General features: G+C 43.8%; 1 pseudogene; it reads left to right on the top strand.

Moving 5' to 3' along the window:
- The first annotated feature begins 672 nt into the window (after positions 1 to 672).
- Positions 673 to 17,735, top strand: LOC147895555 (uncharacterized; annotated as a pseudogene).
- The last annotated feature ends 4,029 nt before the right edge of the window (positions 17,736 to 21,764 follow it).

Here is a 21,764-nt window from a genome sequence, read left to right as displayed (position 1 = left end):
TTAGTGATAACAAAAGATGTTTTTGCTATTGCAAGCTGCTTCATTGGGCGTGCATCGATGTCCTCGATCATCGGTGGTTCTATTGTCTAGATTGGCAAGGCAAGTATCGATGGCATGTTTATTTTTAAAAACATGAAAGTAAACAGTTATTTTCTTGGTACACTTATGCATCATGGTGGTGTTGGCTTGTATAACTTTATTATTTTTTGTGAATCGGTCCACCATCCGCAGTCCGTATACCTCGTTCGCTAGATCAAGCGTTGTTAATTTGGTTACCTTTTTTATTATCAACAGACTTTTGTCGTTTGAGTGCATGTATCCAAACTCATTCATAAACTTGTTCAAAATGTGAGCACCTATCTTGCGATCCAATGTTGTCAGGCCATCTACCGAGACATAGAGCCCGTAGTGCACCAACTCGATGCAGTAGCGAGAGATTTTATTTCCTTTACTGTCGAGTAACTCTTGCACTTCACCTCACAGCATATATAGATTGGGCTTGCCGATATTTATGTTAGCTACCTTAATATATTATTCACAAGCCTTGATATCCAATTTATTAAGCAATTGTTAATAAAACTCCATTGTTGCTATAGTTGTTGCTATTATCCATACAATCATATGACTTTAACATATGCTAGGCCGAGCGTGAATGCTTCTCGAATCACCACCATGGCGTTGGTTGAGATTGTGCACCGTTGTGCCTTATGGCCTATGACAGCTTGGCGAGTGTGATAAAAAACGTTGTCTTGCAGTACCATTGGCTACTGGTGGGTTTTCTTCATTCTCTGCTTCTGCGCAAGATGATCTGCCACGATGTTATGTCGATGACTGTATGGATAGATGTAATCTCATTACTGCTTTTTGGTGAGTGTTGGATGCTAGTGACTATAACAATTACCCCATTGGCTGCTCCTATAGTCAATTCGATGTTTTCTATGATTATTATCCTAGCTCTTTTTGTGATCTCATTGAGCTCATGAAACTTCTCGTCTTCCAACCATTCTTGCAGTGATAATTCATTTGTCACATTTGTGAGTAACCTGATCGGATGGAGGAAAAAGTTTCTGTAGCATCTTCAGGTTGTATTCCTTTGCATCAAGATGATGCAAGCAAATGATGGTCATGTTTTTGTCTAAGTACTTTTATGCTTCCTCTTTGTTAATGATGATGCCATCAAGATACTGTTGTATCTCGTCAATCATCAGCTTCCATATCTGTATGATGTTTAGGAATTGGAGGAAGTAGTTATGAAGTGTGTGGTAGACAGAGTGTTGCATGTTGTATATTGCCATGTTGCCAATGTGATGAGTTCCTGATGTGGCACATTTGGCAAAAGTCCACCTAGTGTTAGCATATCACCAGCAGCTATGCAAGATCTCCGAACAGTAGCACAAGCTTCTTTCAAATGGACTATAGATTGGCTATGATGTGACTACATGCAGCTATCAGATGACAAGATTAAATGCCATTCTCACCATCATGAATATCTCATTGATAACGTTGACATCAACTTGCATGAGTGGGCAATGCCACTCGTCCATCTCAGGAATGAAGTAGGGGTATAGCTACAAGTACTTTGTATCTTGACTTGACAGTGAACACTCATGGCAATGCGGCTTAGGCACATTGCTGTTGCACTAGTGGTCGTAGTTAATACGATAGACTTATCACACTTGACAAGCTAATAGATGATGTATCTAATCAAGAATGTTTTTTCTGCATTTGGCATCCCACAAATGATGTGGAGTCCATGTGAGTATTGGGTAGAGAGAGAGAGCAAGAGAGAGGGAGCTGAGAGCTGAAAGCTTGAAAGCTTAGTTGCAATAGAAGAGTGTGAGAGAGTACAACTGAAAGAGTGAGAGATAAGGTTTTGTCCTAGTGACAAAACCTTAGTAGTCACTAACCATAGTTAGTGAACTAACTGCGGTTAGGGGGAAAAAACTCTTAAAGAGGGAAAAGTGCCCCTAACTAGCTTATTAAATTCCATTGGTCACTGCTAAATTATATCTATAATTCTAACATCCCCCTGCCGTGCCAATGTCATGTACAAGGCTGATCAATCACCAAATGGATATAAGTTCAGGGCACTGCGAAATGCCTCAAACTTTTCACGTGGTAGTGCTTTGGTGAAAATATCTACAACGTTGTCATGTGTGGACACAAAGATCATACTGATCTCTCCTGCATGCAACTTCTCTCTGACGTAGTGATAGTGAACCTCAATGTGCTTCGTGCGAGCATGAAACACTGGATTCTTTGCCACTGCAATGGCACTCTGACTATCAGTGAGAATTGGAGAAGGACCCTCCAAAGACAGATGAAGATCAGCAAATAGACGTCGCAGCCAGACACATTCAACTGTTGCTGTGAGAGCTGCCCTGTACTCAGCTTCACATGATGAGGTAGCCACTGTAGATTGTTTCTTGCTCAGCTAGGAAATGCAAGATTTACCCAAAAAGAAATAATTGCCACTGTGGACTACCTAGTGTCATAATCACCAGCCCAATCTGAATCACTGTAGGCATGCATCTACAAGTCACCCCCCTGGGAAATAACAAGCCAAAAGACTTCGTGCCCTACAAATAATGGAAGATGCGCTTAACTGCCTGCCAATGCATAGTTTTTGGGCTATGCATATACTTGCTCACCTGAGATACTACAAACTGAATATCAGGTCTAGTGTTGCAGAGATATATGAGGCATCCAATTGCTTGACTGTAAGATGTGGCATCAACTGATTCTCCTGCATCATGCATTGTGAGTTTCAGCCCCGGCTCCATGGGAGTGGCTATGGGCTTACAATCATGCATGTTAAATCTGTCCAAGAGTTTCTGCACATACTTGGACTGAGACATAACAGTGCCACGTCTCTCTTGAGAGAACTCGATCCCCAAATAAAAGTGAAGCAGCCCCAAATCTGACATGTCAAAGGTGGTCTGCAAATCAGCTTTGAAATCTGTAATATTATCTTCATTAGACCCTGTGAGCAATAAGTCATCGACATAAAGAAGGATGACTAAAATTTCCCCCCCATCCATCTTGATCTAGAGGGTGCTCTCAATAGGACTATTGTGCAGCCCCTTGCTGGTCAAAAAGGCATGAATCTTGTCATGCCATGCACAAGGGGCCTTTTTCAACCCAAACAAAGCTTTGTTTAGCTTGCATACCTGAAGTGCATTTGCTGTAATTTCAAAGCCTGGAGGTTGTTTGACATAAACCTCTTCCAGCAAGTCTCCATTTAAGAAGGTTGTTTTTATGTCCAACTGATGAACATTCCACTCAAAATGTGCAGCCATTGCAATAACAGATCGGATGGTGGTCATCCGGGATGTAGGAGCAAAAGTCTCCTCATAATCTATGCCCTTTTTCTGAGCATAGCCTTTAGCAACCAGCCTTGCCTTGTATCTATCAATGGAGCCATCTAGCTTCCATTTCACCTTGAAAACCCATCCTGTGCTAATGGCATGTTTTCCTGGTGGCAAGTCTACAACATCCCAAGTCTGATTTTTCTTAATGGACTGCAACTCATCGTGCATGGCATTCATCCAATGCACATTGTGCTTTGCTTCTTCAAATGTTGCAGGCTCCTCCTCATCGAGAAGAGTACCTACATATGCTGATTCCACTGAATTAGCACCTTCCATGTGCCTTGCTGCACTACGAGTCCTGCAAGGTAATGGAGCATCAATCTTACTCTCTCTGAGAGTCTATAACAGCCAATTTGGGACTATTTTTGCTGCATGTATGTCTGCAATTTCTTGTTGAACCACCTGTTCCACTGCCTGTGGAGGTGGCAAGACATCTTGTGGCTAAACTGGAGCATCGGGAGGTGGCTGTAAATTTTGATTTGCATCAGAAATATCAGCAGGGGAACCCAAAGCAATGGGTAGTAACCCCTCCAAAACATCCTCTGAAGAAGAAGGCATATGAAATTCAGCCTGAGTGTGAGCTGAATTTTCTGCAAATATCACATCTCTACTGACAATGATCTTACATGTAGCAGGATTGTAGAGATGGTACCCCTTGCTTTCTGCACTGTACCCAACAAATATGCACTTACTTCCTTATCTGACAACTTGTGCCTAAATTCAACTGGCACATGAGCATATGCAAGGCATCCAAAGACTCGAAAATGATCCACTGAAGGCTTTCTCCCATTCCAGACCTCATAGGGAGTTTTTGTTTTCAAAGCCTTAGTGGGAGCCCGATTTAAAATGTAGTTGGCACACATCAGACCTTCAAGCCAGAATTTGTGAGGCATGTGTTTGCTTTTCAGCATACATCTGTCCATCTCCATAAGGGTTCTATTTTTCCTCTCAGCTTTGCCATTTTGCTGAGGGGTCAGCCTCACTGTGAGCTGATGCACAATACCCTTGCCTTTCAGAAAAGCATCAAAATCTGCAGACAAGTATTCCCCACCTCTATCTATGCGCAATGTCTATACCTTGAGTCTAGTTTTATTTTCAACCATGGCTAAAAAGTGTTTAAACACCATGAACACTTCTGATTTGCGCTTCAGCCCAAAGACCCAAGTGAAATTGGAGTAATCATCAATAAAAGTAACAAAGTAGAGATGACCACCCAATGATGGAGTCCTCATGGAACCACAAACATCACTGTGTATAAGCTGTAATTTGCGTACAGCTTTAACTGAACCATCCTTTTTGAGGGGGAATCCATGCATGTTGCCTAAAATGCACCCTTCACAGGCATGTGGAGGAGGTATCTCAAGAGGTGGCAATGCATCAACCATAGAGTGCTTCTGAAGTGTCATCAAGCTGTTGTAATGCATGTGGCCATATCGGGCATGCCATGATTCTGCATTCTGCATGGCAGTAGTAGGGGTAGAAACTGCAAGAGCATGGGCTGCTCTTTTCTCAAAAAGATCAAGCTGAAAAAGCCTACGCAGCAGAGTACCAAATAATTGAGAGTGCTCTCAACGGAAGCAAGAACGGAAGAGGGAGAGAGAGAGACAGAGAGCCACACAAGTTTTGGTGGGTGCAGAACCACCCTAATCTTCTTTTTCATTCATTTATATATGTGTTTGAGTATTATACATAACTGGGGTTAAGGCACAGTGACCTTTAACCCCCACAACCTTCCACTTAAAGGACAATGTGCCTTTAAGGGAGAACAACCAGTGAGCATACTATCCAATGCCCATCAATATACGACAATACTCAAATCGCTGACTCTTCGTCAGCATATCTGCAGGGTTATCATCTGTATGAACCTTGACAAGCTCTATGCGCTTGTCCTCAAGTACCTCCCTGATGAAATGGTACCTGACCTCAATGTGTTTGGTCTTTGCATGAAAGACTAGATTCCGTGCTAGCTGAATAGCACTCATGGAATCACTATGCAATGTCGGTACACATGTATGAATCCCCAAATCTCCTACTAGCCGATCAAGCCATATAGCCTCCTTGCAACCCTCTGTGGCTGCAACATACTCAGCCTCTGTGGTAGACAAAGCAATGCACTTTTGTGCACGAGACATCCACGACACTGCACCACCTGCAAAGGTGAACACATAACCAGAAGTGGATCTCCTACTATCCACATGCCCTGCATAGTCTGAATCTGTGTACCCAAGTACACGCATGTCTCCTTTACCAAAGCAAATGCACATCTCCTTGGTACCCTTCATGTACCTCATGATGCACTTAACTACCTCCCAATGCCTCTTTCCTGGATTAGCCATATATCGGCTAACAACTCCCACTGCAAATGCAATGTCTGGTCTAGTAGCTATCATAGCATACATAAGATTCCCAACTGCTGATGCATAAGGAACCTTGGCCATCATGGCCCTTTCCGCCTCCTTGCAACCCTCTGCATACCACGAATGAGCGCACACTGCTCAAACTGCAACCAGAGTGATCTGCATAAGGTATGCTCAAGAAATCATAGTCCCACGGTAATGAGCGCTACTGAAAATAGAACCTGAGATGCTTCAAAACATGGGCGCCATTGCATAATCGGACTCAGCAAGAAAATCTGCAAATATCTCTCTTCTGCCAGAACTCCAAAATCCCAACCGATGAATGAGAAATGGGAGTCAACACTTATCCACTGCCATGTGGCATAAATCTAAGGTTTCAAAACCTTAGCATGAAAAATGCATAACAGAGAGACGAAATCGAATACACAGAGATTTATAACTCTGAAAATCCTCCACCGAATCACGCAAGAACTGATAGGTAGGGGTTTTTGGGCGTCCGGAACGCAATGGGACAGACGGTTTTGAAAACCGTGGTCTCAATCACTGGGTCCAACACAAGGACTGAAAAACGTTTTTGGAAACAGAGCTATCTGTAAACTCCACCGGAGTGCGAATGATGAGCAACATAGAAGTTTTAGGACCTCCTGAGTCCACCGGAACTGACAGATCTGCAAATGGTTGCTCCAAACTTGAGTTCCAACACCCGGGCAAAAAACGCAGGAATTGACACAGTGAGTCAGAAATCCACTGAAATGATCTCAGATTCAAGAATGAAGGTGTTTCCAAGCTCCTGAAGTAATGTGGACACCAAAAGCAAGCAATAGTTGCCTCTACAAGTCAATACGGAGTCTCTGTCATCGAATGGAACAGGGAAAAGCTCAAAAAACGACTTTTTCTTTGAAAGCTCTTAACAGGCTCTCAAAACCACTTCGCAAAGCCAAAGTGACTTTTCCAAAGGTTCCTCCAAGGTCTCTGCACACTCGGATGCAAGTAAAGTCACCCACAAAGCTTCCCACAGAGCTTCTCCTTCCTCCCACAGAGCTGCTAAGCTTCAAGCATTCATTCACGCACGCTCAGCTAGATCACCCGGGCTCTGATACCAGTTGAGAGTGCTCTCAACGGAAGCAAGAACGGAAGAGGGAGAGAGAGAGACAGAGAGCCACACAAGTTTTGGTGGGTGCAGAACCACCCTAATCTTCTTTTTCATTCATTTATATATGTGTTTGAGTATTGTACATAACTGGGGTTAAGGCACAGTGACCTTTAACCCCCACAATAATCTCAAGGCATAATCATTTTCCCTGTCTCGGACAGCACATTTGTCATCCTCAAAGATGACCTAAAATTCAACCCTATTAAGAGTGGACACTGAAAGAAGATTCTTGGTGATACCAAGCACATATAAGACATCTGAAAGTCTGAAAACTAAGCCATCAATGGCAGTAAGCTCAACTTCTCCTGTGCCACGTACTGAATATGATGATTTATTGGCACAAGTGACTTTCTTACCAACAGGAGGTGGATGCAAGGAAGTAAAGAGACACTTCCCAAAGGTGATATGCTTGGATGCACCGTTGTCAAAATACCAAGTATTCAGTGTTTCATTGACACTGAAAGCAGATGCATCCGTAGAAGAGTCATAACTGCAAGTCAAAAAAGCATATGTATCATCATTACAAGTGGTTGTACTATCTCGAGCATCTAGAGCAGCCAGCCTAGAATCTAAAATGCAAGATAAAAAGGCATAATCCTGTCCAATAAAGTTGGCTGCAGCATCCCCACTGTCAGATGCATGAGGAGCTAAATCTGAAACAGCCATACCGGAGTTGTTTTTCTTCTCTTTTGCAAGCCTTTTCCTGCATTCTACAATGTGATGACCTGGCTTTTTGCAGTAATGACAAAAACCCTATTTCTTGGGCTTACTTGCACCATTTAGCCTTTTGTGAAGGCTGTCCTGACCCACTGGAAGGCTGATTTACTGATGTCTTTGCCTGTCCCTTTGTTTTTTACTTGAACTTTGAGAGCATAGCTTGTTCACCTGCACGTGAAGCCAAGTTTTTCTTGGTCTGCTCTTCCTAAAGCAGAAGTCCTATCAACTCATGAAAAGTGAGAGGATTTGCACCCCCCCTCAATGATAAGTTCAGCGAGGTATGAAAGCTGAGATAAGACTCAGGAAGAGAATTCAGAGTGGTAGTAATCATCTCTAAATTAGGAATAATCTCATCTATGTTCAATAATTGCTCTCTGAGATCCTGTAGCTTTGTGAGGTGGACTGACATGGAGTCACCCTCTTCCATATGTGTATTACTTAACTCTCTTTTCAAGAAAGATACCCTTGCATCATTCCGGGCTGCATACATGCTTTCTAAGATATCCCACGCTGCTTTGAGGTCTTACACGACCGGATATGCGGAATGATAAATCTTTTCACTGAAAGAGAGATGCATGACAAAGCTAAGGCATCCCGTGAATCCCATCTCTTCTGCTCTGGAGTAGTGGCTATAGCTGCACCCTGTGCATGACCTCTTCCACCTCCTTGCTGAGGAGGGGTATCAAGTGCCATACCTGCTGGTCGGATCTCACCCCCATTCACATAATCCCATAAATTGCGAGAAATCAGAATATTGTGTACCATAAAACTCCAGAGGGAGTAGTTGGTACCATCCAACTTGTCTTCCTGTGAAAGACCACCGAACTGGAAATCATTCTGATTTTGCTGGGCCATATCTGAGAAAGAGATTTTAGTAGATACAAGATTGAATTCCCTTACTGGGAATGAAATGCACGACTCCCAAAAAAAACACAGCCAAGCACTGGCTGTAAATGCAACTTAGATTTCTGCACTTACACTGTCAGAAATCTGTCCAAGCATCAAAAAACTCTCCAGAATCTGCCAAAAGTGCTGCAAAACACTTCAAGAAAGGCAGTATGAATTGAAATCTCCAAAATTGCTCTCCCAACACAAAAGCCCCAAAATAGGCCTGAAATTGCAACCGGAAAGGGGCAAATTGATCACAAGCCCCAATGTAAGAATTGCGCTCTGTCTGCAAAAGCCCCAAATTTCACTGCAAAATTGCAGTGTAATTACAAAATCCCCAAATTTCTTCAAGAAATTATACTGCAAAATTGAAAGGCCCAAATTTTGAACTTGATATTGCAACCAGAAAGGGGCAAAAGCATAGAAAGCCCCAAATTTTGCAATTTCAGTAGAAAGCCCCAAATTTCAGACCAAATCTGCAGATCTGTTTGCAATGTTTGCTTCACAAGCAACTGTGAACCTGAAAATACCCCAATAACTGCAAAGGATTGCAAATGTCTACTGGTACAATCAATACAGACGACCAAGTACAGATTGTACGGATAAGCAGATCGTATAGTCGCATGTACGGACGGGATTGCAAGATGTACCGCAACGGCATGCTGTACGAAATCAAGACCTGTACGGAAGCAGGTACAGACAATGTATGGAAGCAAGTATGGCAGATTCATGTATGTACATACGGTGAACTTATGGCATGTACGACTAGTATGGCACTGATGTAGGTAAGGCTGGTACGGCACTGCAGTACGAACAGCGACTGCTGTATGGCATGTAGTACAGAAACGAAAGCAACAGGTGCGGTACGTGCAAGTACCACAGATACAGTACGCACAGGTACGGACGAGTACATGTAGGTACGTGCAGGTATGGTAGAGTACGACAGGTATAGTAGAGTACGACAGGTACAGTAGAGTACGACAGGTACGGACAAGTACGTGCAAGTACGTGCAGGTACGGATGGCGTGCTCCAATGGGAATGCAGCAGGAGGAGGAGCTTGGGTAGGGAGCAGGAGCTCAACGAGGCTCTGATACCAAATGTGAGTATTGGGTAGAGAGAGAGAGCAAGAGAGAGGGAGCTGAGAGCTGAAAGCTTGAAAGCTTAGTTGCAATAGAAGAGTGTGAGAGAGTACAACTGAAAGAGTGAGAGATAAGGTTTTGTCCTAATGACAAAACCTTCGTAGTCACTAACCATAGTTAGTGAACTAACTGCGGTTAGGGGGAAAAACCTCTTAAAGAGGGAAAAGTGCCCCTAACTAGCTTATTAAATTACATTGGTCACTGCTGAATTATATCTATAATTCTAACAGTCCACTACCTTTTGAGATGATCTTGTTGTATATGTGTCACTGCTCTGGGGTCAAGTTGGCATGTTCCATAAGTTTGAACTCATCAAGTAGCCCCAACAATTGTGCTCGATCATGCAACAGATCTGCGTCATTTAGCTTGCTGACCTTAGGCGATGTCATAATGTCAACTTGTGACAATTGGCACTTTTTGATGATCTATTGTATCATGTCTTCTACTAACAACTGGTGCTTGGTGTACTTAGTGATGGACATCTCTAGATTGTCCTCTGTCTTGCTAAGACCTCATATCTAGCACTCCTTGAAGTAGGACCAGGCCATGTTATTTATATATATTAAGGATGCCTTAGTTCTGAATGGTATATGAAAAAGCAGGAGACTAAAGAAGAAGCCCTCTGTATGATGCCCTAGGTGATATTTTATGAAGCGGACCATGGCAGAAGTTTGATATATGAAGTTGTTGAGTGCATGCAAGCCTAAGTGGTCCTTGTTGGCCCTCCTACACTTCTCTACCATGTAATTTGAATGGAAGTCCCAGAATGGGGATGGGAAGAAGCGAGTTTTGAAGTGAGTTTTTTTTTGCAACCACCAAAATTTGTTCCACCTATTCCACTTGTGACACACCTCTCTCTCTCTCTCTCTCTCTCTCTCTCTCTCTCCTCTCCCTCTCCCTCTCCCTCTCCTCTCTCTCTCTCTCTCTCTCTCTCTCTCTCTCTCTCTCTCTCTCTCTCTCTCCTTAGTTGGATGCAACAAACATAAATTCATGATTGTTAAACCCTGTTCCTTTTCTTGTCTTTTTGCATAATGTTATCTCTCTCTCTCTCTCTCTCTCTCTCTCTCTCTCTCTCTCTCTCTCTCTCTCTCTCTCTCTCTCTCTCTCTCTCTCTCTCTCACACCTTAGTTGGATGCAACAGACATGAATTCGTGATTGTTAAACTCGAGCACATGTTTCTCTATGTCTATTTGCATGATGTAATCTCTCTCTCTCTCTCTCTCTCTCTCTCTCTCTCTCTCTCTCTCTCTCTCTCTCTCTCTTTGTGACACATGTATGTGCTGCTTGTTAAGAATACGTTTCTTTATTTCACAAATGTAGACGAAGAAATCACATGTAAGCACTGGACATAAGTCCATGCTACTTGGCTTTAAACAAAAATTTTAGCTCTTTGAGTCTCAAACAATAATAATTTTACTAACATTTCAAAGTAGCATTACAATTCTGTTTATTCTTCCATGGGCGGCACATGGAAGGGGTTTTTGGACACAAAACCCTCAACTGTCCCAGCATGGTTTGCTAATTGGTGTAGATAGGGCAAGAGACTTGAGTGGAGAACTGTATCCATGCAATCCCCCATAAAAGTGGGTGGGACAATGTACATGTTTGTGGGATTTTGATCCATCTTCTCCCCATTGTCATCCACAAACAACATTGCTAAAGGGTCAAAGTGTTGCCGATCGTTCTCGGGCAAGCGCTTCCCAAACTTGGGCTTCACACACCCCTGTCCTCTTCCTACATCTTTGGCTTGTGTGGTACATCTATCTCAGCTATACTCAAACACAAAGAAGGGTGTGTAGCTAGTGGCTTGGCGACATTCTCCCTTTAGTAGGCCCAACAATCTCTGCGGATTGTTCTGTTGTACTGAGCTCCAAATAGCCACATCAAACTGCCTCCCCACCTCGTGTAGGGACTTGGCCACACCAAATCTTAACAGGACCCAGTGGCTCCACAGCTCTAACACCTTGGCTAGCAAGGCACCCTGAGTTATTAGCCTCCTATGCAACAACACCCTGTTCAAATAAAAAATCACCAGCTTCCTCAAAGGTGGGGGCAACTATTCATAGCCACAAGCTCAATGAGATTACAAAAGTGCAATATTGCATAAAGGAAAAACCAAATTATACATAGTTGAATGTCAACAAACATTCATGCAGATGTCAAACTCGAATCTATACTCTGCCTCTTACAAATCGTGCTTCCCCTCCCTCTATGGCGAGGCACAAGTCTCTCCACCCCTCTTGGACTGTGGGTTCTGCCAAATCTCTGCACCCTTTATTGCAATCGAGGAGCGTGTCTCCATGGTCTGAGAAGGCCTGCAACAACCTCATCCAAAACAATCATCCGCATTGCATGCCATCTACCATAACACTAAAAATCAATGCAAGCCTAGCTTGTATTTTGAACTTTGCCAAATCTTTTACACAATTGCTAAGAAGTACCTCGCACGAGGATATCATTCGCATCGTGCACCCATTCCGTAGTGCTGATTCCATCCTCCATGAAGTCATCCAAGGGGGTGGCCTTATGCTCCTTACCTTGGCACACGTACACCATTACATGCATCACGTGGACCTACATATAACACATACATGAACAAATTAGAATATGTGTAACATATGCACCACGTGATCATGTCTTGAAAAACCATTTCATGATTGCAGCATGTACCTCTCTCTTTCCTTGCACACATTGTGGTTCCTAAGTGCACCACCTGCAAGCAAAAAAACATCCACTTCTTGTGTCTTGTTGCTTCATGTAGACGCCTATCCTCCCTGATCTTTATGAGAAGGGCCTCCAATCCTTTCATTGTCCCAGACTCCAATAACCAGTTGAAGTTCTCATAATTCTGCTCTTTCCATAGCGAACTTCCTACCTAGAATGATTTGCATATAACAACCCGCCATTTCAGTGGAATGTGCTCGATGGATGTCTCCATGCATGTAGACATCTCACATGCAACATCAAGATGCCTCTCTCGGACCTCCTCACCCCTAGCTGTGTTCAAGAAACTCACAGTTACAAGTGCCTCAACAATGGATTATTGATTTGCATGGATCTTGTTGCTTCTAGACCCTACTTACAAGTGCATTGTTCGTGCTCCCTTAGCAGGTCCTCCTCATTTTCTTGCATCCACCTGATGCTTGTATATTTACAGTTGTGGCCACGTTAATTGTGGCTGTAGTAGCATATCACATGCACATCAACATGCATGTAGACATCTCACATGCAACATTAAGATGCCTCTCTTGGACCTCCTCGCCCCTAACTATGTACAAGAAACTCACAGTTACAAGTGCCTCAACAACGGATTATTGATTTGCATAGATCTTCTTGCTTCTAGACCCTACTTACAAGTGGATTGTTTGCGCTCTCTTGGCAGGTCCTCCTCGTTTTCTTGCGTCCACCTGATGCTTGTATGTTTGTAGTTGTGGCCATGTCAACTGTGGCTACAGTAGCTAATGAAAATTATGTTTTAGAATGATGTTTAGGACGATACTTAAAAAACAAAGGAGCATGCTACTGGTGGATTGAGGGCCAACTAGCAACGGTCCCACTTGACTACTTTGTGTCGGAATTCTGTCACACAAAGCTCCTCCTCACCTTGATCTCCACATTGAGCTTCTCCCCCTGCAGCACTTGTTTGGGTGCTTCCAACTTATGACAGTGGCTTCGTTTCTACAGAAGCTAATACATTGCCAAATATTTGAGGCCCGCTAAAAAATAAAAAATGTCCGTGCGACTCTTAATCAACTTAATTTTTTTCACAATCTTGTCTCATACCTTTAGGTGGAGGACTGTCCCAAGTCTATTGGGTTTATCTGGCCTCCTAATCTTTTTTTTTGGCCCCTCGTTCTTTCAACTACTTTCTTTCCTACTCTAGTAGATGTAGGCACCCCCACCTTGCTTGCTTCACTTTCTTGTAGCGTAGAGTCCTTTGTAAGTACATAAAATAACATGGAAGAGAAATCTTTTGGGGAACACTTGAGTTTGTACATACTGTCATTGTAGGCGTCTATGGTTCTTTGGGCCCCCGTAGTTTGTTGTACATCATGTACATTTCTTTCTCCTCTCGTGGGTGCTCCCCTTCAGGGTAATCCAAGAATAGTGGGCACCTCATGAATTGATGCATCTAGATCATTTATTGTGGCCCAATCCTCGCACTTGCCCAACAAATGGCTCACAGCCCAGTTTGCCACTTTTGCAGACATGAAACTCGCATATCCAAAAGGTCGAGCCTGCCATGTTAGTCTCTCCACTATGAAACACATACATCTCACAAAAAAATGTGCGCCATCAAAAGAAAATTTTAAAAAAGTCCCAAAATGAAAGAATTTGCACTAAATTCTTTACCCCCTTGCAAAGACGACCCTTTTTCAGGGCTTTTCGCTCCGAATTTGGCTTTTTGCTTCCAAAAAGTAACATTTTTGAAATCTTTGCGTAGATCTAGTTATGCCATCGATTTTCCTGTAAAAAGTTTGGAAATCGGAGTTTCTACGAAAAAGTTATGGCTGTTTTACTATTTGGCAAAAATTCTATATAATTTTTACTAGTTTTCATGTTTTTCTAAGGGCTTGCTTGCCTTTAACATGAATCACCTACACTTTCTAATTGTTGCATAATTGTGATTGCTATGCCAAGAGCCAAGATGCTCATTTTTTGTGAATTTTTAAAATCTTTTTTTGTTTTTTGGGGTGGAGGTGGGGGGTATAGCTGTTTTTTTAAATATTTGACAACAAACAAATTACAAAAAATGGCATCTTCACCCTTACACCTTTTCTTGCATTAAATACTCATTGAATGTTATTTGTCAGACATAAACTATATAAAGGCCCCCTACCCCCCCCCCACACATCTCTCTCAAGCTCTCGTTCTCTCTCAACTCCTCCATACCCTAGCTCTTTGTCCATCTCTCTCTCCCCCCTATCTTACCTCTCTCTCTCTCTCTCTCTCTCTCTCTCTCTCTCTCTCTCTCTCTCTCTCTCTCTCTCTCTCTCATCCCTCTTGAAATGGCCATCCCAACTGGTGCAGGGTCTAGCAACCTCAACGAAGTGCGGATCTATTTGAACTCCCTCTTGTCGGAGCCAATGATACGATATGTGAATGGTGGAACCGTTGTGCCAAGTAAGGATGACCCCATGATAGGCAAGGGCATTCGTGTGATGGCCGTCACACATGTAAATGGCCGCCTATAGATTACGCAAGTAAGAGCCATTTAGGCGAGTGGATTGGGGTAGTTGTACATGTTGAACATGTAGTTGTTGCGTGACTATGTGCTGGAGAGAGAAAAGAGAACACTTGCCCACGCTCCACCCATAATAGATCTCACCCGAAGCCCAACCAATTTGAGGTAGAGACCATGCGAGTTGGACCCATCATTCCGAGCGTGAGGGAAGGCAGCCATTGCACAAGCTACACCCGCAATAGATCTCACGGCTAGCCCAGGAAGCCCGAGCTCAAGGCCGAGCTCAAGCCATGTTAAACAACCATTAGGAGGCCATGGCATGGTAATGATGGATGATGATAATGATACAGTAGCCAGAATGGAGGGTCCTTAAGCAGTCATTAGCATGTCGTCGTACATCAGGTCTTCTGGGGGATGTCATCGACTCCTTCATCAACTGTTGCATAATTCAACCACAGAATTCAACCACAGTGGAGAAGTTGATGGAAGTTCTGATAATGTACAATGGGAACATTGCATTCAAACTACCACCCATGCCGCATGGAGCAAGTGCAATGGATGGCATGGAGCAAAAGTATGGCGGCCATTGCTGGACGAAACCAATGTCGACAACAATGACATTTCCTGGCAAAGTTCGTCGCAGTAGGTGTGTGGGGGAACTAGAGTGTACAAACCCCCTTTACTCCGGCAAGTCGATGCACAGATTGTCGAGCTGCACTGCATGGATAGGTCAATCCATAGCACACCCATTGCCAAGAAATTGAGTTAAAGAACGTTGACTATGTCTCTTTGATTGCACGTTTTAATATTCTCTCATCTGGTGTGGGAAAAATGAACAACATTCCGACTGTTGGAATGTCTGCTATTGGCTTGGGAACCTTGGCCTGTTTCTTTTGCAAAAGGTCCCCCATTCTTTTGAAGCAATGCAAATGTGTGGCGTACTACATGATGGTGGGGCCCAAAATGACGAGACTCTTTTTCCACATGGGCATGCACAATCACAAGGTACAAAGAGGTACCTGTAGAGCCCACGTAAAAGACCTTAGGCACGGTCGAAGAGATGGTGAAGGACTTTAGTGCAGCAAGTCCCAAACACTAACAAATGGTAGTCACAAAAAAAATAGTATCAAGTGCCCTCATCCGCGACCCGAGCATCTCCCTTATGGATAATGAGTTGATGGCAATGCTTGAGGAGCTGGAGCCTCTTGTCCAAAGGCAAAGGTAAACCATACAGAGCCAACCCAATGGCAACTGCACACAAATGTGTTTTCTTTGCATTCTTAGAAGCAACATAATGCATAGTCGAATGGACAACTTGGCTCAAGTTCAAGCATATGGTACATGGTGCTCGCACTGAAAGTGATGAAGGCATGGAGTCCAGACTCTTGAAGCTAAAGCAAAGATGTGCTTACAAATTTTTCCATGGGAGCCTCTTCCTCAATCAAGCGGTCGATGATGAAAGCAAATGCTTTATCTTCAAGATGTTGACAACAGGGCCTGCTTCAAGGGTAGATCTGGTGAACCGCATGTGCTGCACTGGTGGTGGAGATCTACAAAATAGCTAATCTGTTTTGACCATGTATGTTGCATATGCGGGTGGACAACCATGGCTGCTCACGTATATGATCCAAGGTAAGGCAAATGCTAGTATTCCTACATTCCCTCCATCACCAAAAGGATGATGCTTATGCCTAACTTTAGTTGTATGATGCAGCGTCCAAGAGTTGATGATTGTTGCCGTGTGCAAGATGAAAGAGGAGGACAATGAGGCCCAAATCCTTTTCTGGTTGAAGCTTAATGATGTCATGGAGAAGTGTGGGCACCCCACTGCAGACTTTAAAGGCTTCATGGCAGACGAGGCTGGCGCGAACTTGAGGGCAAGACAAATAGTCTTCAATAATGGACCAGAGAATGGGATGCATGGCTGAGAAAGGTCTTGCCTTTTCCATTGGGAGTAAAGCTTATAGATACACACCTCCCAGTATATGCATAGGAACTTCCAAGATGAGCACAAACGCTTGTGCCAATTGTGGAGGTGTGCATTGACAAAGGAGGGCGCAACCACACAGCAAAAGTACATTTGGGCTTGGTGGGCCACAAGGAAGGTTTCTGATTCGAACATCCCTATGATGGATCGTTGGCTGAGCTGGTGGCATGTTCGATATCCGCATTGGCGGAAGCACTTTGTTGGTGTGAGTATCCATTCACTAATACAAAATTTTATTTTCCCACCAAATTTTTCAAACGAACCACTCACTGTACTTCACTCTTGATAGGACGCAGAGGACATATCGCACGTGCCCACGACAAATCTTGTTGAGCATGTACATGCAAGTTGGTTGGCTATCGAAGGATTCAAGGGGATGTTGAATCTGTATGATGTGTGTGTCAGTGACTTGGCCAATGCGTTGTTGCAAAGCACCAAGAGACACACATTCATTAAAGGGAAGTACCATGGTGCCGGCACTAGTGCAGAGAACCTTGCAAGGCGAGCTCAGCAAGGGAAAAGCCCAACCCCTGCAGCAACGTCGAGGATGGTGGAGGGCATCATAAGTGGCACTCCTATGCATCAAGAGCCTAAATTTAGGGGATACAATATAACAGTGGCTCGTAAGCGTAAAAGAATCAATAAGGTGACAACAACAGAGGAGGAAAATACCACTCACAGGCCAGAATTTGTGGCAACAAACCAACCTTGCAAGAAAGGAGCAAGGCAACTCAACTTTGAAAGCGTAGCGGAGCAAGTGGAAACGGAGCCCATGACGATTGATACATCTTTGGAGAAGGTGGTGGAGACTGAAGTTCACAATACCATATGGTCGATACATCTCTGGAGAAGGTGGTGGAGACTGAAGTTCACAATATCATTTGGGCAATTAGAAGGATTCCACCATGCAGTAGAGTGCAATGTCAAGGATGGCTAGGGGCACGACAAGGGAAGTGCAAGAAAAATATCAAGAACATAGCAGTAGGAGTCCCAATTCCATCCTTTTGGGGGATGATTGAGTGGTCCACCTCGCAAGGGCAACCAAGCAATCAAGTGGGCTCGCGAAGGCAATACATGTGGTTCTACAATGACCACATGGACCATACCTGGAATATATGCTCCTCAATCAAAAAGTCCCCAGCCAGAGTTCTACAAGTATGGCTAGTAGCTCATGGAACAAATCTCACTGAGGATGAGATAAAATCCCTAGAGACGGGAGGATTTGTTCTACAGAAGGCACCGATAGAGTGTCATTCGAATGCATCTGCACCAGGATATCGATCGGGAGTCTCAAAAATTGTAGCTACAAGGATCAATTCTGCCCTTGCTCTAGAAGAAATAGTAAAGGACCACATAGTATTGAAAGCCTTGAAACTTGAAGTTTTCAAGATAGAGACTGAAAACTCAAGAGTCATGGGGGAAACTTATAATGTCGACATTGCCAAGAACCCAGCATGTAGTTGTCGGGATTTCATGGATGGAGTGACGGAGGGGAAGGCTTCCCTTACATAGAGTTTGTATTTTGTGTACCTCCGCGTGTTTGGGATGGATGCCAATGCGAACATGTTCATACACCAACCCATGCTTTCATATGACAATTTGCAAGTCATTTTTGGCAACGAGAGAACATTTCCCAAAACCCCAAATATGTAGCAAAACTATTTATTTCCTTTTTTCCTTGGAACATAATTCCAGGCACAATCATGTATCATACACCAATATCATCGAGAAATTTGGAGTACTATGTCCTTTGTAATGTTGGGTTCGATTCACCAAAAAAATGTGTGATTAGCATGGACTTGAATGCATTGCTTGTTCTTCTTTCATAGAAGTATTGTTGTTCGTAATGGTTTCTTCTTCTTACACAAAATTGGAGCACACACCCTAAACCATCATTGTTAATTGGCCAATGATTGCAAAACCCCATCATCCAAAAATAAAATGCAAGGCTTTTGAGTTTACAAACCACATGCCATTTACAATTGCTAAGTACCAGAGAGAGAGAGAGAGAGAGAGAGAGAGAGAGAGAGGGGGGGGTGAGAGTTATATGCATGCATGCACGCACACACACACACACACAGGGAGGGAGGGAGGGATAGATATATATATATATATATATAGAGAGAGAGAGAGAGAGAGGGAGGGAGGGAGCAGTTTTTATGTGGTAGGAACAATCCCAAGATGCCTCAAAGGCATATCCCACGATCCAAGTGTTGAACCCAGGTGGACACAACCTTGAATAGTTGAGAGACATGTCACATACACACAGAGGGTTGGGAGGGACTAAGAGAGAGAGCAGTTTTAATATGGTAGGAACAATCCCAAGATGCCTCAAAGGCATATCCCACAATCCAAGTGTTGGACACAGGAGGGACACAGGTGGACTCAACCTTGAATAGTTGAAAGAGATGTCACAAAGAGAGAGAGAGAGAGAGAGAGAGAGAGAGAGAGAGAGAGAGAGGACTAACTGGAATAGGTGGAATAAGAAATAGTGGGTTGCCAAAAAAAAAACACTCCTCGCACACACTCTCCCAGACCGTGATCCACATCTAGCTCATTCAGCCATGCATAATACAAGTCGATTGAATGCATGACAGTGTGACCATGCATTGCATTCACATTTTGGTCTTTCTCATCCCACTTCCCGTTCCATTTCTTTGTTTCTTTCCACAGTAGTTATTAGCCCACTTCCATCCTCCTATTGATACCTCGCAATACTCTGATCCTCCATGCTTTGCTTATGCTCATTGTTAGCACACCCAGCTATCCAAGGCCCTACTTCCTCGTTTTTTCTCTCCCTTCACCTATCTCCTAGATGCTATTGGGCCTTTGGCCCGATAGCTTTGCTCAACTCCCATGTGTTGGAATGCCTCAAGGGTCCCAACTATAGTATCTAGAAGTCATGATGCTCCGTATGGTGCTGGAGGAGAAGGCACTCTAGCAAATCATCATTGGTGCCAAGAAGGACCCATCCACCATAGAAGTTGGGTCTAGATCCTCCATCCCTATCATTCCCTTCATTGGTGTCACAATTGAAGGGGTATCTTTCACACCAACAATCAACCCACTGATGACTCAGTCCATTGAGGTTCCTCTCACCACTACCTATTCATTTGCCCCCACATCCTTCCAAGCACGAGAGAGACAGGCCAAACTTATCATATGTTTATACTTGGGAGATGTCCCTACTAGCCAGGTCCAAGAATGTGAGATAGCTTATGAGGCCTAGGAGATGCTTCGATCCATTTATGAGAAGTGCACTGTGGGAAATATTCTCACTATGCAGTGCACCTTGGGCAACACCAAGATGAAGGAAGGTGAATCTATTGCTTCCCACATCAAGAAGCTCAAAGCCATGGCTCACCAACTTGATGAGGCAAGGACACTAGTCCCAGCTAGCTTTCATGATATTGGGGAGCATGCCCCCCTCTTACAACCCACTAATAATGACAATTGAAGTTCGTAGTGATGAAATCTCTGTCAAAAGTGTTAGAACTCAACTTCTTCAAGAAGGGGCCCAACAAAAAAGCATATCTCCTTTTGAAGAGCATGCACTTCTCAGTAGTCCCATTCTTGAAAGAGAATTGGATGAGATAACCACCACGACTACGCTTGTTATTATTGCAATAGGGGAGGGCAAACCTAGCAACATTCTCCCACCAAGAAAACTATCAATGGCAAGAGAATTGGATGAGATAACCACCATGACTACGCTTGATATTATTGCAACAAGGGAGGGCAATATGCTTGTGGCATCTTGAGATCTCAAAATGTGGGATCGAATGCGAGCCCACCTCACCGAAGCTAATGGAGAGGGACCACCCAAAATGATTGTTTTCATGCTTCAAGATACTCGATGTTGAATTTGTGCTAGCATTCGATGGAGTGTAAGCAGTGATTGGTAAGCCTGATGTCAATTTGTATCTAGATTCAAGTGCTAGTTGCCATATGTGTCTTGATATTTGAGAGTTTTTGTCATATCACACTCTTGCCTGAGGTTGAGATGTGATCATTAGTGAGAACGTTGCTATTTGTGCACTCTGACAAGGCTCTGTTAACCTCTCCCTTCCGAATGGTGAGCATGGTGTCATTCATGATGTACTACATGTCCCTCAACTAGCAAAAAATTGTCACAACTCCCATCAGAATGACTACCCCTTACCAATTGTAGCATGCACACAAACCCAATGTCACACATCTCCATGTCTTTGGATGCATTGTCTTTGTCCATGTGCCAACCGACGTGACAAGCTTGACCCTGTAGTGAGCGTGGCATATTCATTAGGGTATGCCTCCAATCATCGTGGATACAAGATCTTTCACTCGCAGTCCTAGAAGCTCTTGTTCTCAAGAAATGTCCTCTTCGTTGGTGATTATGCCTCTGCAAGCCACATGCCCGAGCTTCCTCTTTACTCCCCTTTGTCTATCATGCCCACCAACCCTCCTACACACACAACGAATGCTCCACCTAGCACCCCATGTCCTCTCTCACCTCTACTACCTTCCCAGACACCATGCCATCTAGCTCCTCATCTACCATCCATGTGGTGGGTACTGACCCCACCCCATCGTGCCACAACACACCTCCTCTATCACCCACACACATGTCCTCTACACATGCAAGTAGACCCCGTAAGTGACCAGATGGCTACAAACTCCAACCCCTCAACCATCCTCCTTGATATCCATCTAGCACCTCTTGATCACCCATGATAGAGATCCCCTCTCCATCCCCCTAATGCCTCGTCGAAGATCGACACCCCCCCTTCCCATTTCAATGAAGCTTCCTTCCTTGTCACACATTCCACCCCCGTAGAGCCTCATAGTATTCACAAAGCCCAAGCCTCTACATTTTGGCCACAATGGGAGGCCGCAATGCACTACAAGCTCTAATCAATTCAACGAAACCACACTTGGGATTTGGTCAAGCTTCCACTTGATTGACAACCCATTAGTAGTAAGCGAG

Source organism: Dipteris shenzhenensis, chromosome 13 (genome assembly GCF_047967505.1).
Source record: "Dipteris shenzhenensis isolate YYH24624 ecotype China chromosome 13, Dip_SZ_1.0, whole genome shotgun sequence".
In the NCBI taxonomy this organism is placed as follows: domain Eukaryota; kingdom Viridiplantae; phylum Streptophyta; class Polypodiopsida; order Gleicheniales; family Dipteridaceae; genus Dipteris; species Dipteris shenzhenensis.
This window is presented reverse-complemented; position numbering and strand designations above follow the sequence as displayed.